Genomic DNA, 8,424 nt, shown 5'->3' on the forward strand with positions numbered 1-8,424 from the left:
CCTCTCTCTCTCCGTCTTACCTTCGTGTGATCTCCTCTTATCCTCTGCTGCGCCTCCGTCCACCACACTGCTTTTTTGCATGTCTGATTGTTTGTTTCTCGGCTCCCTCCCGCTTCCTCATTCGTCGGCGCCCCCCCCCCCCCCCCCCCATTAACCTCTGCGCGCGCCGTCTTCCCCGTCCTTGTTTTGTTTGCTCTCCCCTTTCAGCTTCCTGTCTTCCTCTGTCCTCTGTCAGAAGCATATCAAGTAGGGGCTTCGCAGCATGTCACAGCTGATTCCGACCACACTGAGGCGAGCTCAGCAGGACACCGGCATGAGAGGAGCTCTGAAGACCTCTTCCCCCAGACAGAGTTTCTTTAGCCTTACTTTACAGAATTTCCTGGACATCAAACATGTTAGATAACATTCTTTTGCTTTACTATAATATCCTAAGTCCTATTAACTTTTTAAATTTATGTTAAGACAGGATAGCCTCATTTTATCATTTCTTTCCCGCTGGGTCTGCTTAATTACTGGACCAATGCCCACTGGCCAGGCTTCTGCTCTTTTATTACCTAATGTATGAGCTGCATCCTGGGCCCCCTGTCGTTCTCTGTTTCTACTAGAACACATTACTCCCACTCATTCTAATGTGCCAGCCCTGCTGTACACGATCCTTGATGATAATTTACTGCGTACAACGTATAGCATAAGCTCTCTTACATCTGCAGGTTTAGAAATTCAGAAAGACGTGAGCACGGTTATTATTACATTAAGAGCCAGGAATGAAGGCGTCTGAGTGACAGTGTAATTGACTAGATTAAATGTTCTGTCTGTGCCGGTTCAACAAGGATTCAAATGGTCGTCCACATACTGTCATTTCTACAGAAACAGCTTAAACACAACATTGCACCATCTAGGTTGTTATTTTTTGTTCTGATATTGTTTCTATTTATTCATGTTTATGTTACAAACAGCAAAAGCGAAGTTATGTCACTTGTCTGCTTCACAAACGAGTGTCTTGTTTTCTTTTCCCATCTCCTGCAACCTGAATCCATCATTACATCTATTTTTTTCGAACTCATACACAAGTGATTTTTCCGCAGAGCTGAAGATGAATGTGCTTTAATACTTTTTGAAATACAAGATATAAATTGAATTAAAGCTTCATTAGAAGAGTGAGCCTCTGTGTGCATCTCTCCCACAGAGGGAAAAATAAAGAAAATAAAGAAAAATAAAGATATCATTCCTTAGACCTTTGGCCAGAATTTGAATGACACCTCAGAGGAAGTCTGGGTCCCACATTTTGTGACAAGCCGAACTGCTACAGTATGTATGTATGTATTGCTTTTTTGCATGACAAATTGCATATTATAACAATATTCATTACTTCAGTACAGTACTGGTTGTTACTACCATCATTTCCTAAAGAAGGTAAAGCCATCAGCACAGAATTGTGTCCCCACCCCTTGTGAAGCCACCATGCACCCACCCCCACCCCCACCCCACCAGCTCCACTTTGACCACGTCTGGTACAAAATCCCAAGAGGAGTTGACAGCTCTTTCTCCTTGTAAAATAAAAATATATAAACACATCACACGGAGTCACTCGTTGCTCAAAGTCCACTACCCCTGTGGAGCACAGGGTAATTCAGTCCATCTGGTTTGAAGCACGTTGACACTTAGCTTAGTCACAAGTGCAAGTAAAGGCAGACACAGCACCGAACGGCAGCTATCGATCAGAATGAGGCTGTCAGTTGTTTGAGGAAGAGGTTCCCTGGAAAGCGCCGCTAACGAGCTCTGCTTACCTCCCACTGCAGCTTTTGATTCATTGGCGCTGGGGAAGATGAGGACGACGTGGGGATGTGCTATGGTAAATGTGCGGTTTAGTGGCACAATCAATGAAAACACAAGCTGTACTCTTTTCTTAGTGACTAACCCCAGCGCGCATGCACATACACACACACACACACACACACACACACATGCGCGCACACACACACACACGTGCGCGCGCACACACACACACACACACACACACACACACACACACACACACACACACACACACACACACACACAACCTGTACTCAAGTGAAATCGTTTTCAGAGTAGAGGCAATAGAGTGTATTGAGATCTAATCAAATATCCTAACAGGGCCTGTTTATTGATTTCAAGGCAGAATTAGCCGCCTGTGTTCCTCCCCTGTTAGTTCAATGCCTTAGAAGAAAATAGATGTTTCAAGTGAGGATGGGTGAAAGGGAAATGAACAGAGGAGAAAAGAATTCGCAGCTCATGAGTCCAGTAGTATTACTACATCCGTCACATGTCCCATTAGCGGACAACTTGCAGCAAAAGCACTTTGCGTTGTGCAGCCACATAAGCTAGCTAAACTTACTCAGTCTAATTTAATTATTCTAATTCAAACTCTGCTCATTATAAATAGTCACTTTTAAGATAAACCCGTCAGGAAGGTGATGACTTTAATAAAGTTTATTATAGAGGCCAGTGTGTGGTGGGTCTAAATGGGTCCAGATGCAGCTACATTATTTTAGTGCTCAGACTCCCATCATCAGTACCACCTTCCCATTTTCCTCCATCTGTATTTTCCAACACTTTCCTCCCACTTACAGTATAAAGTCTGCCACGTTGCAAGCTGAGCTAGGCTACTGGTGTTCCAGAGGGGATGGGAATGTGTCAGGGAGGAGGATAGACCTCTAATTAGTTGTTTTCTATCTCTTGGGAAAGGAGGGGCTCTATGATGCTGTCCCTGCTTCCTAATGAGCGCACTAGAGACCACCGAGACGAACCCTTGCAAGCTAAAGTGGTGATAGCCGTTCCTGCCTGCAGTACACTTCATGCACCTCAAGCCGTTTGTCTCACTTCCTTATTTTTTCCCATTGTCATTCTCAATATTTTGCTTGTTCACCTTCAGGTATTGGACTATCCCAGTGTAGTGGTCCAAACCCCCACTGCCCAGCAACTAGAAGACACAACCTGAAGCCCTGAGAGCTGGTAAACAGTCACACAATAAAACTCCTTATTGCTTCAATGCACCAAGCAAGGGATCACATCATTGTTAGAGGAATCTACAGCATTTCCAGCAACTTCTGGTAAAGAATTCCTCAAACGTCTGAGCATATCTGAGCAGCTGATTAGCTTCTCAGTTTGACAAAGCGTGGCAGGATCATCATTTGTTGACTGGCGCAGTGAAAGAGGGAGAGATCATTCACCCCCACTGTATATAGGATAGCTGTGTCAGGTTGGGGTTTGATTAAAGAATGCTTCTCATTAAAAGGTTCCCTCCAGTTACTAATCAAAGCCGTGTCGATTTCAGGGAATTAACTCACCAAACACTCTTGCCCTGCTGCTTTCACTCTTCCCCTGCTTTTGCTTACTGCCTCTCTTTTCCATCCTCATTTTCGTTCTCCTCCTTATTAATTTTATTCACTCTTTTAATCGCAGTCACCACATCCTCCCTCCGCATCCTCTACACCACCCCTCCTTCTGCTTCCTCTCACCCTTTCTTCTTTTCCTTCCTCCTTCTGTCCATTTCTTCAGTATTGCCGCCGGCATTGATCTGTTTTTTGCTGGCAAATTAACCGGGGGAAGGAAGTCCCAGCGGTCCCAGGCCGAGCTAAGCTTATGTAACAACAACCAGTCAGCTATAAAGCCTCTATCAGAGGGAGAGGGGTCAACTGGTGACACTGCTACAATTGATACAGCTTGTAAACTGCGTTAATGTAGGTGGGAGTGGTTAGTGAGCGGCGATCCCAGCGGTGGCACTTGGAAACCCAGGTGGCGCCACATGCAAGACTACATGCGTGGCTAAACCCTGCAAAACTGAGGGTATGATTGAATGTAGTACACACATCACAATCTTCAGAAAAGTGGTTAAAAACAAGCCACAATCTAAATCTCCTCTGAACCTGTTTAACACTGTTAACCAGCCAATTCAATTAACTCAGGACAGTGGCATCAGCAACGGTTCCTCTGAACGAGGTCAGAACAAAAGGATAACGTGGGTCAACATCTTCACCAGCTGCCATTCAACGGTGGAGACCGTAATCAGCGGCAAGCTGTCATTAGTTAATAAACACTTACCCTCCCTTCAGACAGAGCTTTGTTAGTTTCACTGCTATAAACAGATTTCTATTACTACATAATTATAGGAGCGCTGCGTGTGAATTAGCATTCAGAATTTAGTCGTCTCCCACACAAAGACATCCGTCAAAACGAACACATCCTGCATTTTCCAAAAAAGCAATTCAACGTGCAGCACTCTAGTGGTTCTACCCCTTTATGCTTTATCTTTTCAGTCCGCCCGTCAATGCGTGACCTTTCTCATGTATTCAACATTACATTTTTAAAGGTTCCAACCGAGCTCCATGTCATTCACTAACCACAGACCACAGGGCAGCGCCGCTCTCGTCAGAGCCTCCCTCATCCCTCCCCTGTCTTTTCCAAGGTTTATGTTAGAGCTAGATCCACTCTCAGCCTGCGAGACTCACGGGGGATGGACTGGCATCAACAAAGACGCTCTGCTTCTCTCGACTGGACTCTGCATCCTTTTGTGTTGATGCTTGGTTTTATTATTTCCTTTTGTACTGAGTAAAAAGGTACAAAGGTTTTCTGCTTCACACTCTGCTGACTAATTGCATCAAAGCGTTAGGAGACTGTTGTCTCAGCCCCTGTGTTTGTACAAGCATCAAAAAGAGAGCGATCCAGGATGAGGAACCTGTGCCAGATGTCGTCTAACCATGAGGGGAGTGGGACGCGAGAATGCAAACACCAGGAGTGACTATAGCATGAGCTTGTCTCTGCCCCGTACAGCAGAACCTGGGCAGGACACCTTTCATTGTCATCCTTCCCTTTGTTGATAATGTTATGTGGAAAGAGAAGTGCAGACGAGAAGAAGAGAGAGTCACTGAGACACCTGCAGCGCTGATCAAAGGGAAAAGCTCGACACGGGGACGTGGGACAGATGGAGTGAGAGTCTGTGCGTGTGCATTCATGTGCTTCTGCATCCGCGTCGACATCTAAACACGATCATACAGACTCTGTGTGTGTGTGTGTGTGTGTGTGGGGGGGGGGCTACAGGGGCAGGGCTGCTAAAATATTGGCGACGTCTGTTCATTCAAGCGTGCGACATGATTTATGTGTGAGACACCGAGTGTAAATGTCCTGCCTGTGAGCAGCAGACCAAACACCGGACCAAAGCCGAAGACCAACTGATTATACACTGGCTTCCCACCACTCTCTCACAGTGGCGTCCATTCCCCACTTCTCTCTGTCTATTTATCTCTCTCTCCTGCGCTGCCTGTTTTCCTCCCTCCCACTCTTTTCCCCATATTCTGCTCCCGCTCTGATATCGTTCACCTTGACATCCGCAAACGTCGGCACCTGTAGCGACCGTGTCCCCAGCCTCCTGCCAGGAAAGTCGCACTCACTGCTGCCACGCACTGTTTTTGAAACCTCCGACATTTTGCATTGCACAACAACAGCAGACCACAAAATACTGCTGTTTACACGAGCCAAGAAGCAAGACAAGGCTAATGAGTCGCTGCAGTTTGTGATGGGAAACAGGAACAGATTGTCTTTAATAAATCCTATGTTTACAGTGGATGATCCTTTCCCACTGAAGGAGCTTCACAGATTAGTTCTCATCATTAAACTTTTGTGATAGTTACAGAGGAGTTTATTAAGGCTTTAAATTACACCCAAACTGTCCAAGTGTCCAGTACACAGAGTAGGAGCTGTGCTGGATTTAGCTTATGTTAATAAAGCACCAGCACAGTGAAATGTGAGCTAATCTAATGATGGGCACGGCCTCCATGGTTAGACTATCTGTGTGACCCCTTCTCCTTACCTGTCCAAAACTATATGGAAATGGGCTTTATGAGTCGGGAGCAGGACCAGAACTACAGCACACCCCTTCCTGTCAACTGTCCATGAATAATGTCTCTTCCTGCATTCTGTGCTCCACCCACCATCCTTGACTCCAGCTTCCCTTTTCTAGGTAATACCGACCTGTAATCACCAATAACAGCTTCAGTCCACATCCACAACTTCCAACTCCGACCTTTTTCAAGTCCAGCTGAGATTCTGTCTGATCCTTTAACAGACCGTTTCCAGGGCCAAAAATAAAACCTGAAGCCTCAACGTTATATACTTAACACCCTTTACCACTAACTGGTCAACAATACGTAGCATTAGGCATTAAAAAGGTGACAGGAAAAAGGAAAAGGACCCAAAAGCGTAGGAATGTCAACACCCATGTGACCAGGTGTAGAAGAGATGGAGAGTGTCAGACTGTGTGTGTAAATTACTGGCTGGCATACTGAATATTTATGAGGCAGACAGAGGCAAAGGGAGAATTCACAGTCTAGGTGGTGCAAACGGGAAAGACGGATGCAGGGAGGTGATTGGAAGGGACAGAGTGTCTCCTCTGATGGATAATGACAGCCCCGAGTCACAGATTAAAGCCTGGACAACTCCTTCAATATTGTTAAAACCACCACAGGGGTTTTGTCAATGAAGGCAACAGTGAGAGGGAGAGAGCACACGTAAAGGACGGTGTGAAATATAATGAACACATAATAGCTCACATGTCCCAGATAATATACAGTGGCCCTAAGACATCGTGATATCCGGTCTGTTGCAGTGTTACATGAAGCTGGAGCCAAGTCATAGTCAACAAATTAGAATTAATGCTTCCTCTATACAGTGAAATCACATCTTCATAAGACATGCATGCTTTTTCGAACACTGAAACAGATTTTGCTTGTGAAATTTAATTCCACAGTAGTAGAGTCGTGGATTTTTCCTTTTAACACCTGTAACCTGATGTTTTGCTCAGTCTCTTAAACAGTCCTACCACATGATGATGCTGGATCCCTTTACAGTGGACTCAGGCTCACCATCTCCTCCAGTGAGGGAATCTCCATGGAATGTCTGAAACCCAGCCTGTACAACAACAAAGCTCTTGTTTACAGTCGCATAAATGAAATGTTGATTCCAAATTCTTCCAAAAAAACTCAACTGTGACATAAGTGATGACTTACACGTGGGTTATTTGCTCCAATGCAAAACTTCATCACTCCTAATGCATTAAATGCAGCAAAACGGTAAAAGAACATCCACACATAAACAGCTAAGTAGCATCTCAGTGACCAACCGTCACACTGCGGTTAGCTGCGTTAGCTTAACCAACGTTACCTCACCAGAACGCTCCCACACGTGACGTTGGAACCTTCGTGCAGGTGTTTCGGTGCGTCTGTTCACTTTTGACGCGCTTTCTGCAATCATTCATTAGTTTTATTTATTTAATTTTCTTATTTCGATACCGAGAAACGTCAATTATGGGGGCGGGGCTGCATCGGCAGGAAGCAGAACTTCAAAATAAAACAATAAAACGAACCTTCCTGATTATTTATTTGTGTAAATGTAGGATGTTTGATAAATACTAAACACAAATTAGTAATACTACATTATGCAACCCATGTTTATGATGCTTCCAGTGGGTTACGTAGGTTTGACTAGTTCTTTGGTTTAAATGCAGAATTGTGAATGCGCATCTTATTTTTGTAGAGTGGTTCAGTACTGCAACCAGATGGGTCAACCAGATTATAGTGCTCACACACATAGTGGCACATATAGGGGTGTTAAATTAGAGCAGTGATTTCCTCTGGCAGGGAACCTCTTGGTCTGGGAGAAGCATCTGGACAATATCATCCCAGAGGCCTGGATACTGGCAGCCAAGTGACGAGAGTCCCCACCGCGAGTGTAGACAGAGCACAGCGGAGCTTCCTGTCCAGAATAACACATCAGTCAGACAAGTGGGGCCAGCACACACGTCCTTCTGAGACACATACTGTACATAGACCAGGATAGAATTAGGAGCGGCAGGAAAAACTTCCCCAACTTGGTATGAACTATGCATGTGACAAATAAAAGTCACTGTGGGGAAAAAATGCTGTCAAAGTTTACACAAAGCCCTATTTTACATCACGTCCTCATTATTTCTTCAGTTTGAACAAGATGAATGTCCGTCTGCAAACTAAAGGAACAAAACATTGTTCTTTATACCGGCGTGTGTAAATTAGAACATAGTGCATTGCATTACATGCATTACACAGACCTCACATGCAACATGAAAATACATAACACATACGCTAAAAACGAGGCCCCTTTGTTAAGACCGCTCCTGTTTGTGTTTGCATCCCCGTGTCGAGATGTGAGGACGACGTGACAGAGAGGGAAGAGGAGCGAGCGACGTCCCGTAGACAGAAACAGAATCACATGAAGACAGATAGATGGAATGAGGACAGCTCGGTCCGAGAGCGGAGCAGCGGCAGCAGCTGCTGCTGCTTCCTGTTGTCTCTGAGCCTAGATAGCGGCGCAGCGTGGCAGCGCACCCAGGGGGACGCGGCGGAAACAAAACCC

General features: G+C 45.2%; 1 long non-coding RNA gene across 1 annotated transcript in view; it reads right to left on the reverse strand.

The window, feature by feature from the left end:
• The window catches only part of LOC114852776 (uncharacterized), a 48,517-nt gene extending 41,328 nt beyond the window's left edge, over positions 1-7,189 (reverse strand). Inside the window, exons 1-2 of the long non-coding RNA XR_003785446.3 lie at positions 7,044-7,189; positions 6,857-6,945 (exon numbers count right to left, since the gene is read on the reverse strand). This is a non-coding gene — a long non-coding RNA (uncharacterized LOC114852776). The remainder of the gene's footprint in view (positions 1-6,856; positions 6,946-7,043) is intronic.
• Between the last annotated feature and the right edge of the window lie 1,235 nt (positions 7,190-8,424).

The sequence above is a fragment of the Betta splendens genome, chromosome 3 (genome assembly GCF_900634795.4).
Source record: "Betta splendens chromosome 3, fBetSpl5.4, whole genome shotgun sequence".
NCBI classification, from domain to species: Eukaryota; Metazoa; Chordata; class Actinopteri; order Anabantiformes; family Osphronemidae; genus Betta; species Betta splendens.